The following is a 22078-nucleotide window of genomic DNA, read 5'->3' on the forward strand; positions in this document are numbered from 1 at the left end:
GACACGTCGAGTAACGAAAAAACATTTCAAACGTATCTCTTGAGCCTCGATGAAATGATCATGAAATCCCACAGTTTTGGAATTATTCGGAAAGAAATAAGTCGGCATGTTGAATTGCGGAGACCCGAGTATAAAGAGCCAGAAAAAGCGAATGTTTTACTCGGCGTTTTATTGCTGAGATTCTTTACCAGCGTATTTTTATGAGTAAGAAATCAAAAGTTCGGCCGCTCTCTATCCGTACAGCGAACGAAAAGCATTTGACAGTGATATACAGTCAAATCAAAAACAAGCAAAATTGATTTTAAAATCATTGAAATGAAAAATCATGAAAAATAAAATATTTTGAAGGCAGTAGACTGAAAAAATTCCGAGATTCGAAAATTTTGAAATTTTTCGAAAATGGCAAAAATTGAAAAAACGACCTCCCACGATCGGTCAGAAACATGTTTCATGCGATTCTTTCTGAGTCGAATGAGACAATAGTGTAATGACCGAAAAAAAAAAAAAAATTCAAAGGCAGTAGACTATGAAAAATTCCGAGTTTTGAAAATTTTGAAATTTTTCGAAAATTTTTTGATAGCACAATAAATAAGGAATTAATTTCATTGTATTTATCTAAATTATCTAGGTTACGTGAACCCTGTTTGCTTTATTTTATACGGGATTAACCCCCAAAAATACATTATTTATTGGTGAAAATTATGTGATATATAAAAAAATGGCAGAATTAAACGACCTCGAATCTTGCACACATGTTTTTTAGAGTTCAAACTGTGAAATAGTACTTTTTTTCTAACCTATCACCATTTTTTATTTGTTTTTGAGTATTAAAAAAAATGGGGTCTGTGGAGTTATTTCCTGGGAGTAGGTGTTAAATATTCGAAATTTGCAAATGATTTACTAAAAAATGGCTGAATGAAATGGTTAAAAATTGGAGATTATATAGAAAATATATTCAAAAATGAATCCCAAAAGTTTCATTAAGCTATCACCACTTTTCTCAAGCTGATGTTCCTCCTTAAGCAACAAAACAAAAGCATCATAAAACTATTTTTCACTTATTTATAGTTTCTTATGTTTTAGTAAAACATCAAATTATAACCCGGCAATATTAATTCAAGCTAGATAATAAATGTCGACCAATAAATCACGTGAACATTTAAAATCATTTTAAACAATTGTTAACCTTTTTTCTGTAATTAGATCGAAAATTTTGATGATCAAAAGAAACCGAAATCTGTCTTATTTCTCGTCATAAAGTAAATGGTTTATCGAACAACGTCGTAAAGTTTCATGTGAACACATGTGAATGTACGAGCATATAAAAGTGACGTTTGTATTGAGACAATTTGTTGTAAGCACGCGATCTGAAAAATTGCGTTTATAACGAATCAATGAAAATGTATGAGTCGACAAATTTTTATCCTCCTTTAAATGTTCCTCGTAAATCACGTTTTTCCTTAATTAAAGTAGTTCGGTTATTTTACGACTAGTCAAGTTTGAAACTATTTCATGTTGATTCATTTTAACTCTAAATTATTAATAAAATTAATGAAAACCCACATTGGGAATATTTTTGTCATAAGAATGTAATAAAATGCTTTAAAAATATCGGAAAAGATCAAATTTATACTTCAACTTGACTAATTAATGGTTGGTCAATTCATTAAAAAAAAAAGCGAAGCTTCTAGAGGATGAAAGCACGTGAGTCAGTCTCAAAAATAAATTTGTTGAAATTCCCGCGATTCCCGAATTTACCCGAAGTTCAATCAGCAGTGACTGACATCCGCTTTCGACGAGTCAAAAATGAAAGATTTTTTATGTTATTTGCTTAAAAGCCCCGTAAGGTAATATTTTTTTAAAAAGAAATCTGTGATAAACTTTTCTTCACGATATAAACTTTTCCGAAGCTCGAGCACCGTAAAATTTTTTCACAATTAATATTATTGTGAGTTCTTCCATGAGATATCGTGTTAAAAACTCAAAATTGTGAATGAAATAATTGAAAATTTTGCCCCGTAAGAGGCCCCGGAGCTGTGCTAATCGTCATCAGGGTACCTTAAAGTATGATTTACCGCAAAAAAAGTAGAGCTTCATCGTACATTATCGAACGGCCGAACTACCTTAACAAGAAGAAAAAACTTGAAAATATTAGATTTCACGGTATCGAGTTATCTCGATCCGCGCCGCTGAGATTATTATTGTTTTCTCTTTCTATTGGTGCAATGATCGCTGAAACTCGATGTGAAAAATTCTCGTCCGAGGAAACGATCAATCGAAAAAGCTCGGGAGCTTTCGGGGGTGGAGGACGAAACGCGTTCATACGAATTCTCGCTTATTAGTCTATATCTATAGAGAACGCGGATGGAGGTTGTCAAGGCGACGCCTTGACTGAGCAGTGGACGGACCGGCGCAGAGGTTCACGGTGTCGCCTCCATTGAATCGTTCGCCTCGTTGCAGTCGTCGGATCGTTGCCCGCTTTCGTTTTCCCAGCTATTATTTTCTAGAGAGTTTTAAAACGAAGCTTGAGGTTTGTCAGTGGCGTTAAAATGGGGGAAAATTGTTCGAGCGAAGCTCGAAAGTGTCATCGATTGTTCGGGTTCGTTTTGGGCTAGAAGAAAGCTCGTTAGTTCGGGAAAAATCCGTGACACCTCGCGATGGCGTCGAAGCTCGATCATCCGACGTGAAAAAGTGCATTTTCCTCCCTGCTCCTTCGACTTTTCCTTTCGCTGTACTCCCTCCAACCTCTTTTCGTCTTCAAAAAACGACCATTTTCTCCCTCACATCATGAGGAAAATCAAGGATTTATTCGTCGTCGATTTCGTCGGAAATCTCCCCCCAAAAAAGGCTTTTTTTTCAGTGCATCCGGCAAACCTGCGGACGAAAACGTCTCTTTTCCTACCTGCATATTGATCCATCTTCTGCCGGCGTGACTCTCCTCGCTTTGGCCATTTTTTCACGCTTTGTTTCTTTGAACTCTTCGAAGAAACGCTTCTCGTAGGTAAGTCAATATTTTATTCATTTTTCGTGCATTTATCTTTCAGGATCTCCTCATATTGTTTAATTCCTTCTCATCCTTTCCATTTCCCATTTTATCGTCCAGCTTACCGGTCTCCAAAACTCAATGAACTTCTGTCAGCCAATTTTTATTTTATCAAAACATTTCTTGATCCCACCGAACGTCGATCAATTCTTGGTCGATTTCTTAAGTTAGAATTCTTAAAAAAAAATTCAAATTCACGTTACATTTTGATTTTTTTTTTTCAATTTTTGTTTATTATTTTTCATATTTTTTCTCGCAATCGTTCTAATTATTTTGCTAACCATGATATTTGTCAGAAAATTATATCGTTTGTTATTGGTTTTCAATAATTATTTATTTATTTTTCAATTGCCAAAAAATATTGATAGTTTTGAAATTTCGGTCATTGATAACAATGGCAATAGACGAGTGGAGTGTTTAAAATGTTGTCGCACAAAGTGCTAATAACGGAAAACCCTAGTGAATGCATGGCAGCAGCAATAAAATTGTAACAATGTCAGTGAAGAAGTTTACGTCGATAATTCCTGAACATGTGTACAAAGTCAGCGTACTACGTTTCCGCCCTTCTCTCTCTTTCTACCGCAGCACTTGAAAGGTGAAAAAAGACAAACGCAGTAATAAATAAATCGATGGAGATGCCAGTGTGCTGAATTGATTCGCAGGAAAATAATTAAGTTTCATTGAAAAAACGACGATGAATTATATTGAAAAATATTTTAAGCTGAATGGCTTAAATTGATTTAAATTGATTTTCAGACTTTTGCTCTTCAATTATTTCGAGTATCGATTTTTTTTCTGTTTTATTATTTTTCGTAAATTTATTTATTTATTACAAAGATTGACAAAAAATAATTTTTTTTATAAATTTACAAAAAAAAACAAAAAATATTTTTTCAATTTTATTATCTTTTATATGATTTAGAAAAAATGATTTCGAGATTAAAAATAATTACGAAAACAAAGTTTCGTTTATAAATGGTTTTAAGGCAGGGAATTATCGAATGATGCGTTGTATATGGGAAGAGATACAATGTGGTAACTTATCAAGTAAATAATGAAGTCTCTAATTCACCCTGACAGTTTCTGATGATGGTGGGGAGTGTCGAATTTCCAAATCAGCGGTCGTACGGATTCGAATGATCGTAGAGAATCTTGTGAGAATGAGAGAAAGAGGAAGCAGACAGACAGCAAAAGATAGACGAAAGGAGAAGGAGACTTTGTTGGGTTTTAAGTTCGTTTTGTCGCTAAACACCAGACGAGCCCGGAGTAATTGATACATTTGCTGAAAAATAGAAAGTTAATTGAATTGCAGTCGGATTGGGGAAGCCAAACTCGTATTTGCATCGATTTACGAGTATCTCGAAGTGTCAAATTCGCGCTTCAATTATTTCTGTATTTATTCAATTATTTTTCTGTCTCTTCAAATTTTTTAAGGATAAAAAAAAAAACGGGAATCTTTATAGAAAAATGCGTAAATTTGCAAAATTTTTATAAAGCACGAGTAGAAATGAACTCAAAAATCTTTTCATTTCCAAACCCAGAATTTTTTCCTAGTTTTCAATACTAAATTCAATGCACCAACGAACATTGATTAACGAGTATCTCGAAGTGCCAAATTCGTGCTTCAATTTCGTCTGCATTTATTTAATTATTTTTTGTGTAACTTGCTTCAAATTTTTTGAGAATAAAAAACATTGGGAATCTCAATAAATAAAAAAATTCGTAAATTTTTCAAAATCTTGAGAAAGCACGAGCACAGAAACGAACTCAAGAATCTTTTCATTTTGAAACCTAGATTTTTAAAATAGTTTTCATCACTAAATTCAATGCACCAACGAACATTGATTAACGAGTATCTCGAAGTGTCAAATTCGTGCTTCAATTTCGTCTGCATTTATTTAATTATTTTTTGTGTAACTTGCTTCAAATTTTTTGAGAATAAAAAACATTGGGAATCTCAATAAATAAAAGAATTCGTAAATTTTTCAAAATCTTGAGAAAGCACGAGCAGAAACGAACTCGAAAATCTTTTCATTTTGAAACCTAGATTTTTAAAATAGTTTTCATCACTAAATTCAATGCACCAACGAACATAATTTTTCGCTCGAAGAGCAAGAGAGAACGCCTGTCCTCCCAACGCCCCGTCTCTGTCTCTCCCTCGAGAATCTTTTTCCCATTGACAGTAAAAGTTTCCTCGTATTCCCTCGAGTCGAGCGCGAGGGGCTCGTTCCACGTGTGCGATCTATTTCGGTGCGTTGTGTCAATAGACTTTTCCTCAGTCGGAGTAATATCGGCTGCAAAGGTCCTGTTGGGGGCCCAAATGTTTTCGTCGGTCTCAAAAAAACGAGGAAATTAGCCATTGGAAGAGTGGAAAGTAAAGAAATAACGGAATCATGAAATCAGAAGAGCAAACGAAGCCGCGAAAAGTAATGAGTCTTGCAGGGAGGCTTACTCGTGAGGTAAAAGGGCGAATCGTTTGGTAGATCGGTGACACGAATCGGGCTCGTGCTCTAACCCACGTCAGCAAGCGTGGCGAATTAAATAGCGAGACGGGAGTATCGCACTGGCGAGAGACAATGGCAATCGTTTGGCAGGCTCGCTCTCTCACGAGAGAGGCTCCCCGATTGAAATTGCGGGCTGACAAAGGCGCTATGGAGAAAGAAGCCGAAAGAAAGGGAAGGTATAACGGCGCTTGGGAAGAGAGAAAGAGAAAGGGATAGAAAATGGGAGGTCGGGGGAAGATCTCGCAGGAATCCAGCATGTAGGAAGGCACTGACATTTCCAAATGCCACACGAGTCTGTCTCGCAACAAGCAACGGTCTCAAGAACTTTACCGAATCGGCGTTAAATTCCGTTCACGAATGTCGCAAAAATGCCTGGAGAGGTCGCCAGGCTCGTTGGTCGAAGTCCCGATTGTTGGAATTCGTTAGTGACTTGGGCCCCGACCGGGTCCAATTGCGGGCCAATATTTAGAGAAACCTCGCGAAAAGTCAGGTGGAAAGTGGAGAAATTCACATCTGGAACACCGAATTGGAGTCAACTTTTGAGGCTCGTCGATCATCTTCGTCCCAATGACCCTCGAATGACATCAAACTTCAAGATCCAAGGCAAGGATTCGTCAATGAATTTGAATCTAAAGTCTTCCAGCATCAGCCTCGATCTCGCCTCGAAAGGCTTCCACCCTGGTCAGCTTTGATTCCAGCTCCCCCCTTAACAATGCTCCCGGCGAGCTTGACTCTTACTGCAGCATCCCTGTCTCAAGGTGCCTTTAATTCGGCAAAACTCATCTTCGGTAGGGCTCGATTGGCACTTGCACCGTCGTTCCAAGTTTGACCGATTCACGCAGTTTCAGTGATCGCAGCAGTTTGAACGAGGAGGAAGGTGCGAGTAATCGATACGAGCGGCGATCCTCGTACTAGCTCCGAGGCTACAAAGCTCCTAACTCGCTGAGGCCAAGCGAGGGATAGAGAGACGATAAAATCAATAGCGGCTTGTCGACGCGGTGGCGATTATGGGCGAGCATCCCAACAAGAGCAAAACTTCTCGCCATGTGGGCTATCGCTGGCGCAGCTGTCAGCTCCCCCTTGCCGCTCTCGGCGCGAACCCAAACGGCTCAATCTAAGGCTGACCTCACACTGGAAATTGAACGAGCGAGTTAATCAGGCGACCCGCATCGTCTCGTTTCGTCTCTCTTTCCGGGTTTCCGGCACCAGTTGACGAGCGTGGAAAGTGAGCTAATAACCGGTGATGAGACGGGTGAACATCGCCCCGGAACTTGCCCATAAGTTTTCAGGCTGCTTGCTCCAGTTGAGGAGGCTTTTTCATCCGCCACGGAGTCGTCGAGCTGCTCGAGATTTCCTTAAGGGACGAGGCATATTTTTCCCGATCGGGTGGGGACGCCCCTGGCACTGGGCCCAGCAACTTTTAACCGCACAATGAGCCGCAGTGTGTTCACGAATCTCCCGATCTCGCTCCCCCTCGTTGGCTAGCATCTCACTCGGGATGACTCATCCAGGGGCAGCATCGGGCAGCATGGCTCGAGCGAGGAGCGAAAACAAACGGATAAGATTTTGAGTGAAACGAGGTTGGCCGAAAAATAGTGTCGGAAGGAGGCAATCCAGGAGCGGGGGGTCTGGGATTAGGTCTCGAGGCCAGACGACGAGTCTCTGGGACAATGACGTCATTGACTGTAATCGAAGCTAATGTTTGGAGTGTCGAAGCCGGTATTTCGCTTCTTCGAATTTCTCAGGCTCAAAGTGTCAGCGAGCAATGCGAGTCGAACACACGTCGAGTTTTCATGGGTTCGTACAAAAAGCCAATGCACCAGAGGCGAGCGCGGAATAAGTCCCTTACCGTGACTCTCTATTTTCAATATTTCAGTTTCGGGAACGGCTGAAAAAGTGAGCTGGTTATTCGTCACGCGCGTGGATCGAATGCTTTGAGAGTCGTTATTCTACCCGTTCTCGAGGCAGAACGACAGGAGATGCAGGATTTTCCTGGAGAACTTTTTTTTAGAGAATTTTACGCCGGACAAGATGAGTCCTATGCATCTTTGCTCTATTTCTCATATTTCTCAAGATAATCGTCGTCGAAGCGAGTGATGACTGAAAAAGTGGACACGTGCGAGGAAGAACTTCATTAGAAAATAGAATCAGATTTTTTAGGTCGACATACAGTTCCGAAAGTGAGTTCGCATTGTTGAACATTCGATCTGGGACGCCCCTTAGATGTGTGCGGGTTTATATATAGGCAGAATCCGCTTCCTTTAGTGGCACGTGGTTCGAGAACGAAAGCAGTCATCTCGGTACGTGCAAAAGCGATTCTCTGCTTGTCCCTGATGCCCGAGACGATTTTTTGTTCCCTCTCAACTCTTTCCTTCTCGAATCTCTTCTCCGTTCTTCCAGCCTTGCACTTTTTCCCTCCTCGGTTATTTTCATCAGAATCTTCTCTCGGAGTGATCAACTGGAAAGGCACTCCCAAGATTCATTGCAAAAACTTGTCATCCGTGTTTTTTTTTCCCCATTGCTGAAAGGCATTTCCGATGTCCCTAGAAGCCAACAAACAGTTGAGGCGACCTGGGAGTTCTACGAGCTCGTTCTAAGGCCGGAAGTTTTTATTTATATATTTGACCTCCAACTGTCATTGAGTTTCAATTCCGATGCCTTTTCGTACAGCCGAATTTCATTTCTTTTCGTCGATGCCCATTGACTAATTGGAAAGCAGTAAACGTCGACTGATTTCGATACCAACATCGCCGGCCTTCGGGACGGTCGATGACCCTTCAAGGTCATTCCGAGCCAGCAGACGCTTTTTCTTCGCTTTCTCGAGGGTGCCAGGGCTTTTTCTGGGTCCGAATAGCGACCTCGATGAATTTCAGTGATTCATGACCTTGAAAGGTCATCCTAGCACCTTCATACAAAAATCCGCGTTTTCTAAGCCTGCTTTTCCGACCTTTTTTCCGAGCGGAAACTCTCAACCGAGGAAAATTTGGCCAGTCACGATTCCCTCGATTCGCAGGATCCTCCTTATTTTTCGTGAAATTCTCTCAATCCAACTCCTCCTTCCGTAAATTTTCCATACCCACGACCTTCAAAGGTCATTCAATGACATTTCCACTAAAAAGTCCCGGCAATTTTGGGCTCGAATCATCGCCTCGTGCGTAGAAGTAGCGCAACGCAAATCACAGATGATGCTTCCAGCTTCTGTTCGGCCTCAATTGACGTCAATTTCGTTCAATTGACGCTGATCCGGTGGCTTGCCCAGAACGAGCATTATATCGTGAAGTGGAGTGCGGCTAACGGGAACTGCGTCGTTTTTCTCGTCCAATGATACAATTCGTTTTTAAGCTCTTTAACCAAACCACCGAAACGAATTTTCCTCCATTCGAGTTCCATTCTCGCAGTAGGAAAATCTTTTCCCTCCTTTTCCAGTTGCTTTTCCATCGGCTTCATTTCCCCAAACTCTCCTTTTCACTCCTTAAAACACCCTAGCAAAAGCGTCAAAGCTCCAATCCCTTTACCAATCACCATAAAACATTTGACCAACGAAATTAAAAAAAGTGTTTTCAGGTGCGACCTCGACCTCTTAACGCTCCTAGAAATCGTGTCGGATCGCCGCACCCCCCAAAAACTTTTCGTCCGCGTCCTTAATACGCCGCGCGGTAAAAAAAAAATTATAATTACAAAGTATCCCAGCCACACACACAGACACATTTAGGTGCATGTGGCCAGGGATGACTAAACCTGAAAAAGGGAGTTGCTTCGAGGACTAAAAGGGCGTGGAGACTCGACAGACATGCTTGCCTGGCTGCTCTCTGCCGAGGCGATTTAAATTAGCATGAAGTTTCCGGACAAGTTTTATTATTATTATTTCATTTTCTGCCGTCGTATCGTTTCGATGTAAAAAAAAAAAAAAAAAATACAAAAAAAAATACAAAAATTTAAAAAAATTTCTCGTTATCCAAAATGTTCGTGTCTTTGCATATCTGCTCGTGACCTCGCATTTATTCCAACCTGTGTACTTCCGTAAGTGTTTTCGTCAGCGATCCACAAACTCGGATATTTCCTTCGAGTGAAATCGATCGAAAGAGAGGAAAAAAATTCAACGCGGATCGCACCGCGGGTAGAAAAAAATTGATGAAATAACGAGGCTCGGTTCTCGTCTCGCTGCTGCTGTCTGGCAACGACGAGGACGGGAAAGTGGTGGGGGGAGCCGGCTCGGACAGATGTTTGGTCCACGATACGAAACGCGAGGCACGGAGCCAGTACCCCATGGGGTGTCGGGCCAGAAACTACCCTTCGTCGAGGCCTCGTCGAACCAGACCGACCCCAGTCACGAAACAGTCGAAAGAACAACAAAAAAGACGGAAGAAAAGACGCGGCGGGGCGAGGGGCGGGGAGGGGAGGGGCGGGGGTAGGGGTAGAGAAAGAGAGATGAATAAGCCTAAAGGGGGCTTCTCAGTACTTCGAACTTGGGGAGGGTGGACTGTGGGTGAAATGCTGGAAAGCACGTGACACAGTGAACCGTCGGGGTCTCGTGAGTGGTTCGGTGTGCTCGATGAGGAAAGAAAAAAATCTCTCCGGACACGAGTTTATATAAAATATTTCGTAACGCTTCGAACGGCTCGTATTTAATGTTCGATTTCTCATATTTTTTTGACGATTCGTTACTCCGAATGTAAACAAACGAGTGAAAAATGAGCCGGGCCCGAAAGAGTGTTACTGCCCCGGAGAGAGGAAAAGCCACGTGAATAACGGTATTCGATGCTAATTCGTTTGGTAATCGCGCGAGGCAACGAGCCACCCGATACTTTCCTTGGCCGTATGTTTTATTGAGGCTTTTTAATCGATTTTTCTTTTCGGCGATTACGGTACTCGGCCTGCTCTCGTGAAAGTGACGTCCCAGACTCCTCCGCTGTCTCCTGCTTTTTTCACCCGCCTGTCCCCGTCTCTCCTACGTTTCCTGCTGCTCCAATCGCCCCCACAAGGCGATATTTTCACCGGCGCTTTTCAAACGTTACGTATCCATGCCGGTTATCCGGTCTTCGGACTCCCATTTCCCTTTTTATTCCCTTTTTATCGCCACCGGCGAGACTCCCCCTCGAATTTACGTAAGACACTCGCGCGTACGGAAATCCAGCCGATGACGCGATCAATCATTTGCTTTCCCCCGTTTCTTCTCTGCCGCTCAGCCACGCATTAACGAGCTCGGTATCGATCCTTTGAATTTTTAATCAACCGTCCGAATTCCGGAAAAAAACGAAAGTTCGAAATATCCAGAAGCACGTGCCTCGATGTTTATCGTCTTGGAATCGCCGGTTTTCTTCATTCGATACTTCCTTAACCCGCCACACAAGAATGGACATTTTTGGCGGGGATCCTCAGGATGAAACTCTTCGAGGGATCCGAAGATAATTGTGAGTAGCTAATTTGGTGTGAGCAAACAAAAATGCAAATTTTCATTGACCCCTTGGGATCGGTGAAAACATTTTTCTTCCTTTATTCTGTGGCTTTTTGTTTCTTGGAATAAATGAGAAATGAAAATAGTAAAAAAGAAAAAAAAAATTTCTTGAAACTTTTACGCTCACTTCTAATCTTGGAACGTGACCGCGGAGATGATTTTTCAACCATTATTGCACGTCCGTCCTCCTCGTCCGAACCTTATTTATTCCAACTCACGTACCCACCCGCGCTAAAACGATCTCCGAATAACTCCCTAAGCACTGACGTCTCTAAACGACCCTTGAAATATGCTAGACACGAAATATGGACCTGGCAGAGTCCGCAAAATCTTTTAGCCTCGGATACCCTTTTTGTTAGGCGCAAACCAGTTCCCACGTGGACACTAAACATTGGATTCTGCATGGCCGAAGATAAGTGGTTTTTTTGTAAAACAAAAAACGTCATTCGGTGGAAGAGAGAAAAGATTTTTATAAAAGTGGGGTAAACGTGAGACTTTTATGTCGATGAAGAAGAGTTGAAATGACATTTTTCCATTCGTAGAATCCTGGATTTGAATAAAAAAACCAGAAAACTTTGATAGTTTTTCGGATTAATGATTTTCGTTCGGACGTTTTTTTTTTCGAAAAACACATTTTTACGACGTATTTTCAGAACGAAAATAATACTGAACTCATCCCGATATCGCAAATTAAGCCTCTCGAATGGTGGGAAAAAACGATTCGCTGACGGGCTTGTCGAAAACCTGAAAAAAAGTTTCGGATATTTCGGATAAACATAACTCGGCGACGAATCGGAGTACAGGGATAGCGAGGGGCAGTTTTGAAAAGGATTTGCCCTGGTTTACAAAATGATGGAAGTTTTATTTTGGTACCTCGAAAAATTCTGCCCATAAAAGCTCTCTGAAAGTAGCCAAAATAAAGAAAAATAACGAAGAGTCATGACTAACTTTAGAAAATGACAAATCTATTGGAAATTACGGTGATCAAACGAACTTTAGAGTCTGCGGAAGAGAATTCGATAGCGAAGCGAATGAGCCTCGGCAAAAGATTAGACGCTGCGTGGAAACGGAGTTGTAGTCGTTTCAGTTGAAGTATTCGAAATAATTCGAAAAATGCTGGATCCTCAATCTTGTTTTTCGACGTTGATTATATTCATAGTAAATTGAAGCAGAAATGCTCATTGGCCTCGGAGCCTCGAATTCGTTCAGGAAAAAACCGATTTCTTTTCAGCGATTTGATTTGATTTTTGTTGCTGCGTTGAAAAATCATTTTCGTTTCATATCCGAAAAAGTGTTACGATTTTTTCAAAATTCGGAGCATTTCCAGTCGAATTGCTGAGGCAGCAATCGGCCTGTTTTGGGTGGATCAAGGCGAGGGGAATCTCGCATCATTCGCAGCAAACTTCCAAGCCGAAGGGGCCAAAAAAACGAGCGAGAAATGTTATACGAGCGTATACGACAGAACCGTGGGCTTGAATAACGAATGCTTGAACACTTGCCAAGATCTTGATGCTGTCAAGGCGGAGACGCACTTCGAGCGCCTTCTTGTCTGCCGGGATTTGCTTGCGGTGTTGGAAACTTCCAAAATCGCTGCTACGAGAGTCTGGAAAGTCCAAAGTTCCAGAAACCTTTGACTGCACCATGAGAAATTCGAGGAAAGTTCATATTTCAGCTAAAATCCAAAAAGATGTGATGAAAACATTGAAAAAAAGAAAAACTTTGATCTGGTCGTTTGAAAAATAAAAATATTCAAAGCCGAGTCTCTTCTCGGAGATTCGACTTTGAAAAATGGAAAAAAATCGACATTTTGAAAATTTCATGATTTTTAGTATCGAGCAATTCCATTGGCGAAAGCGAATGAGCAGCGTTCGCTGTTCCTGGATCCAGTTTCATTTTTCAATATTTCATCGATGCCCTCGTCGTTAGAGACTCGCGTAGAAACGTCGCGGGCGATCGTAAGAAGAAAAACGAAAGTTTTGTTCGGTAGAAAAGTCATGAATGTCAATGGCGAGTAAAAGTGTGGGCTCCCAACCGAGAACATTTTCAATCTCGTTTCTATTAGCTTCGTGATCAATTGAATATTAATCGAGCCACTTCTGCTGCGATTTATTGATCTACGCGACTCGATTAGTGGACTGGAGTCATCGAGACTCCATTTATCGGCCCTAAGATAAATGATGATCCAACGACGACGATCCGTCGCCTCGTAATCGCTCGATCCGACCACGCGAATGCACGTTTACAAATCGTCTCTAATTGAGCTCTCGTTACGTACCGGTCGCCATCCATTTATCGAGAAAATTATTTGTCTATCAACGGCCCAAAAGATCGAATAAGCATAATCGAAATAAGAATAAAATTTTTTAAAATTCAACATTTTTTTCTTCATTAGTGATTCCATAGTTTCGTGAATTAAATTTGAATGTGAAAAAGTGAGATTTCCGTGTGAAACTTGGGCGAGAAAGAAAATTCGAGTAATTCCGAGCAGAAAATCGTGACGAAACGAGAATTTGAATTTTCCGTATGATCGATGGACTCGAAAGATACTTGGGGTGCCTCGTACTTTTTGGAGTCTCAGAACCTGTTGCAGCATACAAAAACACGTTAATTGATAGAAGCAAGAAAAAAGAGGGAAGTGAGCTCCCGTGGAGTGAGAGGCGCGCTGAGCTGTTATGAGCGGACTCGTTCCAACGATCTTCTCACCGGGTGTCTCCTAAACGCAAAAATCACGGCCCACTGACCCACAAAATACGATAAGAGATTGTAGGATAAAACGTGCTACGTGATCGACTATTTTCGCCGGAGTTTATTTTCTCTTCTTACTCGAAACTCAAAAAAATTTCATTTTTTTATAACTTTATTAAAATATAATTTTTCATCAAGTTCTTAACGAAAATCAAGATCAAGAATAAATCTTACAACGTCGAATGAAACTAGAAAAATGAATAATTAACGACAAACGACTGGTAACAAACGGAGGAAGAAAAATTACAAGAAAATGCGAAATAACGATTTTTTAAAAAGTCATTAAATTTTATCACGGTTCATTGGAAATATAAAAAAGAACAATAATAACTGCTTACATTTTATTATTATTATTAAACTGCCTTCTTTTTGTAGACTAAAATCGTTCGGTTTTTTATGCGCTAAGATAGAGCAGCGAGTGTCAATTACACGCAAGGCACTGGAACAAAAATTTTTTTGAAAAAAAGCGCTTGGGACTGTTTGATTTCGTGCAGTGGATTTGCCCAATAAAAATTGTTGGAGTTTGATAGAATTAGTTTGAAAAGCGATTAAAAATGAATGAATATTGTTCAGTAAAATGTGATAAAGTGTAAATATAAAGTTCTCGATAATTGAAAGATTTCTTGGAGATTGTACTCATTAAATTTCTTAGAATGTAAAAAAAAACGAAAAAAAAATAAAAAAATAAAAAATAAACAAATGTATCTTGATCGTTCGGTGGTCGCCATGCATCGACGAGAGCGGCTCTTTATGCAGTTTAATCATGTCTCTCTCACTCTTTCGTCCCGGCTGGATGGAGATCATCGACCCAATTAAAGAACTTTCAGAACAGCGTATTCGCCTCGATGTTTGTTGATTACAGAGATTTTTTTGCCATCGTTGATTTTTGCTCGCACAGCCCAACGATGACCTAGGAAATGTATTTCGGTTTGCTTCTTACTCGACGAAAAATAAAAAAAGGGGAAGTCTTCTGTATCTCGCGAACCTGCAAATTTTTTCTTCGTTTTTCAATCGTAATCAGAGCGTTTCTAGGAGTGTTAATTAAACGCTTTATCGTTGTTGAAACGTTATCGGAAATTGCGTCGATTATTCTAATTCGATTAGTCAGTGAGGTTTAAAACGGAGTTTTTCAATATCGTTGGAAATATCATTTTCAGTACACTTTCTGAAGATTAACGTTGCAATTGAAGAAAAAATCAAATTCATCGAAACAGGTGAAAATTAGAAAAGTTTGAGTTTGTGAAAAAGCATACACGTTTCTGAAGCAAGATCGACGAGAAAACTATCGTATATTCGCACGTTCAGTCAAAAATTCGCATGAAAATTAATGGAAGGGGGAATAATAATGAAGCAATTAAACAACAGAAAATAAGAGTTACAGAATTTGTTTATTCACACAATTGTAAACTCATGTGTGCTACATAAACACGACTAAAAGTCACTCATTTTTCATTCGTTTTCGAATAAAACATTGCTAAATGAGAGCAGAATCGAATCTTAATTTCTTCACGATAAATTCACTAAATTACTCACACTTGTAACTTCTATTCATTTAAAATGACGATGTACTTAAAATTATACATATTCTTGGATAAAATTTAGTTTATTCGAAAAAAAACCAGCCTGTTAAAGAAAAGCCAGCCCTGCCGCACTCTTATACACGCGAATATGTCGATTTATGACGTCATAGCGTCTCGAAATATACTTTAAGGTAGATCATGCCCGAAGGATCGTATTTTATGGGTGCATGTTTAAATTGGATCGATTTTTACTTCCTAATTGAAGATATAATCACTTTAAATTAATGTCAGAGTCATTAATTCGTAATTGTAAATAAATTTGTTCATCCTATCTTTTGTCGAATGAAATTACAAGGCCTTAATTAATCGGGGATCCATCACGGACTAAAGCCCAAATTTCATTCGTCCCTGGTGGAAATATAGTTTTTTATGTTAAAAATTTCATCAGAGAGCGCAAAGAGAAAACACAAAGGAAAGTATATTAAAAAAGAATATTTAAAAAAAGACAGAAGACTATGACAGGAATGGTCATTATCAATTTCGTTCAATCTTTGTTACTATAGTATTTAAGACAATCGTCTCGAATTCTTTCCCAGACCTTCGTTATATACTTCACTGTTATTGTGTACGTTTTTCATAAACTTCGTAAGAGGTGTTCAATCGTTACGTGGAAAAATAAACGATTTTTTACGCATAGTCCTTGTATCCCTGTGTATTTTTCTTCATTTTTAAGCAGGTTTATCTCAATAACCAATAAGAAAATTTGATATACGTATCACTCGACTAAGCATTTAAACTCTGTGTAAACTTCAAGACTTTTTTAAAAAAATCGTTTCGTGCATGAACTACCTTAATGGCGAATATTTCCGTCGGAGTCACAAAAATGTCAAATTATCACCGGTTTTTCAATTATTTTTCAATCCACTTCACACACACACACACACACACACACGATTACACAAACATTCAGATGAATACACACCACTCATTATCCAATATATATCGATATCGACAAATTTTAGTTGGCGATTTTGCCTCGTGATCAGATTGAATAATCATTTTTAAAATGCTTTCTTTCATATGAAGAAAAAGATGGGGCTTCTCTCGTTATTTTCGTTGACTGAATGGCCAATCTCGAGAGGCTTGATATTCCGGAGAGCCGTTATTACCCGTAGTCCGGGTACCTTAAAATTTCACTTTGTTGTCAACACGCTCGAATTTATTCGATGAGTGTGAGCAAAAAGAAGGGAGCGGCGCACTCGTTTCCTTAATATTTTGTTCATTCATCAATATACGCGATGATGAATTATTTCAATTAGAAAAACAATCTCGAGAGTGAGCTCAATGAAAATAAAAATCGATCATTCCATTCATCTCTTAGCATAAATTGAAACCCTTCGCTACGCTCAGATCCAATAAACTCAGTTTTATTGCACTCGTGTGTTTGTGTGTAACTGGGGCCATGCCTTTGCAACGATTCGAAGAAAAACAAAGCGGCATTTATCGCTTTCACGTAATCCCGTACAAATTTAGTGTCAGAGTTCGCAGTCCGTTTTCGCCGAATTTCAATCAGTTTTAGCGGAAAAGGGGGAGCAATCGTTTTCTCGATTTTTTGTACATCGATATACGATGATAAATAATTTCAATGATAAAAACGAGAAGCGAGAGTGAGTAGCCGAACGCGCAAATTGTCAATAGCTGCTCGAGTAACTGGCCGTTATTTTCGAACTGTTCTCGTATTCTTTCATGTCGATTAATTTCATGTAACGTGCCGTTTTTCAATACTATTTTATCGACGAGACCACTGCTGTGAGCTCGCATAATTATTTTATCGATGGCCGAACGATACGGCGTTCTTTTGCCTAACTGAAATCCACAGTGCTGTAACCACAAAACAGGCCCGGCTCTCTTGACGATAGATCTATTCTCGTTTAAATAACGACTGAAATTATCAATGGTTGACTGAGATAGTAAATAGGCGTATGTGTTGTTACTAGCCATTTGGCTTGCACGGATTTTAGGGTAGGAATCTGGGATGGTTCTCTTTCTCAAAACCTCTAAGGGACCATCGTACAATTGAAGGATTTTGGAGAGATGGAAGGGAAAGACGTAGATCGTTAATTTCGAGTTGGCAAAATCAAGCAAGCTGTCGAATTTGACTTGGTTCATTTGGTGTACAGTTACTTCCGTAATGGCGCCGTAAATGTCGGAAGAATAAATGACGAAGAGGGCGAGCAAGGAAGTGAAAATGATCCGTTCGACGGCTCGACGAGGCTGCTGGGATACCGAAATTCCAAAAACCAAACGTGCGATGTTGAACGCGCGCCAGGAGTAAGATTTGATGCCCAGCAAACGCATGAAAATCCACACCGTCAAGACGATGCCGAAACTCAGAAAGGCGGCTACGAAGAATTGGGTGGCTACTTGGAGTTCTTCTTCCATCAGAATCGGCACAAGAAACTGATACCCCACCGAATAAACCGTTGTCGTCACTAGAGTATCGTCCCATCTAGCGGGACTAAAGGGCGAGAAGCCGACGATGATGTCTACTTTTCGTAGATCTCGAATCCCTTCGGCGTTTGGGAAGAGATTTATCCAACGTTCGGAACAATTAAGCTGTTCCACTATAATCTTCCACATTGCGTAGCCATGATATTGAGAGGAGTTGACGACGGCTGGAGTGTGATAAGTGATTGGATAACCCCAAAAGTTCTGGACTTTGTTCGGATGCAAGTTGCTCTGATGAGGGGTCCAGCGTTCTCGTGTATTTTCATTCTTTAATGGATTGAAATGATAAAGAGTCGGTGAAGCTGGCAAACGTTCAATCAGAATGGAACGTCTCGGGGCTTCCGGTTGGACCAACTCGATGATGGTCAAATCGAGGATTTTTATGCTCCAAGCATATTCCAGCAATTCCTCAATGTTCGAACTCGGCTTCCAAGCGAAAGATGCCATCAGATATTTCGGATCGTAATGGTAGTCCGCCATCTTGCCTACTGCGTCGAGAAAGTTTTTCGTCATTCCTTCCGGCAAACCTGTAACGTTTCGAATCATTTTTAAATTCATCGCCACAATGTTCAATCATCTACATGTTGCAGTACTTTCTTTTATACACTGAAAAAAAGGCGTAGTGTTGAGAACGTAGTTGACTCAACTGCGCCCTGATGTTGGATACGGCGAAACCAATAATGGCGTAGTTGAGTCAACCTCCGACCATGCTTTTTTTTTTAATTGAGGTTCGCTAATTAGATCGCTGATTACGGATCCGACATCAAAATTTCCAAATTTTTTAAATTAAAAATGCCGGATCTAATTAAAATCGATTCAATTAGCTTGAATCTTGTTACTCGAGAGTTCTCGGGGTCACCGATGACGAATCCGATGCCAGATTTCCAAAATTCAAATTCAGTGCGACCTTGAAAACTCTTGAGTCATAAGTTTCAGGCCAATGAGATCGATTTTCAAAAACGTCATCCGCCTTTTTGAATTTTGCAAATCTCCCATCGGATTCGTCATCACCGACTCCGAAATCCCGCAAGTAACGAGTTACAAGACAATTGAATGAATTTTTTAATAAGTTGTCCGCCATATTGAATCTGCCAATTTTTCATTTTGGAATTCTGACATCGGATTCATAATCAGCGGCCCTAAAAGTCCTTAAGTAACGAATATCAAGCCGATTGTATCGTTTTTTAAGAAAATCGTCCACCAATTTGAATTTTGAAAATTTTGAAAATTCCATATCAAATTCGTAATCAACGACCCCCAAAAACCCCTAAATACAAAATGTTACCAAAATTGCGTCACTGTAAAAAAAAGTCGGGACTGAAAAAGCTAAAATCGGAAAACGATGTAAGAAAATAAAATTCGTTCATGAATAAATTAATAATAATTATATTTGTTAAATAAATTCAAAGTTTATTCGTTTAAATTGTAACCGAAAGTTTCATCGCAGTTAGCTGAATCATTAGCTGAAACACAAATGATATTCTGCTAATCTATTCAAGTCATTATATTCAATTAATGAAAAGAAATTCATTCGTTCCGTATTATTTTTCAAGTCAAGGTCAAACCGTATCCAACCCAATACCCGTGTACTTAGGTCGAATGAAATTTATTGTGTGTCTCAATTTTGTAATTTTTCCAATTCAACCACTTTTTATAGCTGTCTCGGCGGAAATACGGTCGACTTAAAAAAATTAAAGAATAGTAGCAAAATCGCCACGTAGTTGGCTCAACAATATGACTTTTGATGTCAAATTAATATGACAATTCGCGCAGCGAGAATCGCTCAACCTCATCGCGCAGTTGGCGATACTTTAATTTTTTTTTCAGTGCATAAAAAAATCCAAAACAGTAATCCAACAAAATCAATTGAATCTGTTTAGTTTCGACGATAGTTAAAGAAAAATAACTATTTTTGATAAAAAAAAAAAAAAAATTCAAATTCGATTTAAACTATTAACTTCAGCATTATGAACCTGACATCGAACACAAGAGCTGTAGCTGTCAAAATAATTTCCAAATATGTATAAATATCATTAAAAAAATGGATAAAAAAATTTTGGATAAAAATCAAGATATGAAAAAGTAAAATCCGGTGTGTCAAGGTTTGCATGCTAGAATTTCTTGATGAACTAATTCTCTTAAAATTTCAGATTGACTATTTGAGAGAATGAATTTTTGATGAAATTCTAGCAATTAAATAGCAGAATAAATTTCTGTATTTCGACGGCGAGCCAAAGTTTTATAAAAAAAAAAACTGAATTTAACGTTCCTCTTTTCAAGATGGCGGAAAATGCACATTATCATCGAAATGAACTTTTTGGCTTCGAATAGCCAAATGATCGCTCGTTGTACAATCAATTCAACAAATTCTATAGCGAAACTGTGTAAAAGTGAAAGATTAAGATTACGAACCTTCGCGAGACTCGATGACGATGAAAAAAAGAGTTGCTGACACGTCGATCGGAGTTCTCGTTCCACTCGTTTCGTCGGGCACCGAATTCGGTGGGAGATGAAAATCTTCGTCGAAGTTAATTCTCACCGTAGGCACATTCTGCATCACCTTTACGAATAGCTCATCGATTACCGGGTTTTCGAAGTACTCGTTTTCGTCGAGCCTCGTCATTAGCTTCAATTGTTTAAAATCCGAATCCACTGCCACGTATTTTATCAGATCATCCACCCAATCGGTAAAATCGGCGAGATTTCGGACGAGTCCGAAATACAAGAATATACAAAAGGCGGTTAGGGTAGGCATTTTCTTACGATTCGTTTCCTCGTCGATTGGCTTTTCTCTACTGAGCCTCCGACCGTAACGCGTGTCATCGAGTGCAAACAGGAAAAAAGGTTTTTATGCATTGATTCATTAAAAATTTACCTGAATTGTCGTTTCACAATGGTGAAATCTCAACTCCTCGGGAATTTATTGATCGTCACTAATCAAACAAATGGACTTCTGTACACGGAGACAAATAAATCGGTGTGACAACTAAATGTCCAGATGACGATTTTTTTGCTGAATCTAACATCCGTTTACGATGAATAAGGAATTTATCCGAATCACTAAATTTTTGTTCATGTGAATTAACTAACCAGTGAAACCAAATCTTTTGTTCGAAGTACTCGAAACTTTTTTTTATTTCTACTTAATTCACATACACCTTTGTGATGTATTTATTTGAATATCAAGTACTGAAGTATCTGAACGATTTTGTTGGGAATGATAAATTTTTTGTAAATCTAACCATTCTGGTCGGTTCAATATAACCCAAAATTTCTTCAAATTTATTATTATATCAGCCAACACGATTCGTGCAAAATAACAAATAATTTTGACAGTCGGATTTTTTCTTCGTGTAGCTCGACCAAAGCTTATCGATGACGAACCAAATCAATTGTCTATACAAATGTCTACTTCGAAGGAAAATTTTAGTATATTTTATATAGTTTTGTTAATTCAGCTGAAGGTTTTCTTACTTCAACACAATCTACGGAGATTCAATGTACAATTATTTTTGTAGCAACAAAACACGACGTTGGAGTAACCCAAATATCGTCACATAACCCTCAATGTCGTTAATCCAAATCGCTATCTATTTGAATCATTATCTAAATATTGTGTGAAATTAAATAAATATTTAGTCGTGCGTAAAGGATTAAATATTTCAGTTAAATTGAACATTTTCAAGTGTTTGAACCACATTTTTTTCTCAGTGTAGTGGAAAAGTCATTGGAGAACAGTCCGTTTAAAAAATCCAAGAGTTTTAATACTTCCGAAGAATTGGACGAAAACCATAAAAATCGATTTATAAGGAAAAGCACACAGCCACATCATTTTTAACTAATCCGTTTTTCTTGAAATTTCATCGTTTCTTATTTCCGTTCGATCAATTTCGTTCCACGAGAAGTAACTCACGCACAGAATATCCGAATATTAATTTCCGAAAAAGGGTGCATAATTCTGAAAATTTTCGAGATGTTTTGTGACTTTAGATCGACGATTTTCAACACGAAGTTAGGCATCGAAGTTTTAATAGTCGATTCCGTTCCAATCGGGCTCACCGTATAAGTGGCTGGCGAACCCATCCGAATAGTGATTGTTCGGCGCGTTTTTTATTCGGCGTTTTAACGGCGGTTCCATTACTTCGATTACGGTTAGATGAAGCATGTTGTTCCTTTGCCAAGCGTACTCCAGTAATCTTCGAATATCGTCACTCGGCTTTTTAGCGAAAGATGCCAGAAGATACTTTTGCTCGTAGTTATATTCAGCCATCTTTGCTGCGGCGTCGAGGAACATTTCGGCCCT

General features: G+C 39.3%; 1 protein-coding gene across 2 annotated transcripts in view; it reads left to right on the forward strand.

Annotated features, from left to right (window-relative positions):
- The first annotated feature begins 2430 nt into the window (after positions 1–2430).
- The window catches only part of DAAM (disheveled-associated activator of morphogenesis-like protein), a 56304-nt gene continuing 36656 nt past the window's right edge, over positions 2431–22078 (forward strand). Inside the window, exon 1 of one of the 2 annotated variants that reach the window (XM_043431592.1) lies at positions 2431–3001. The gene's annotated coding sequence lies outside the window, so the exon portion shown is untranslated. Of the gene's footprint in view, positions 3002–10016; positions 10959–22078 lie in introns of those variants that run through there. The other variant, XM_043431591.1, reaches the window with a different exon arrangement.

The sequence above is a fragment of the Venturia canescens genome, chromosome 11 (genome assembly GCF_019457755.1).
Source record: "Venturia canescens isolate UGA chromosome 11, ASM1945775v1, whole genome shotgun sequence".
NCBI lineage: Eukaryota > Metazoa > Arthropoda > Insecta > Hymenoptera > Ichneumonidae > Venturia > Venturia canescens.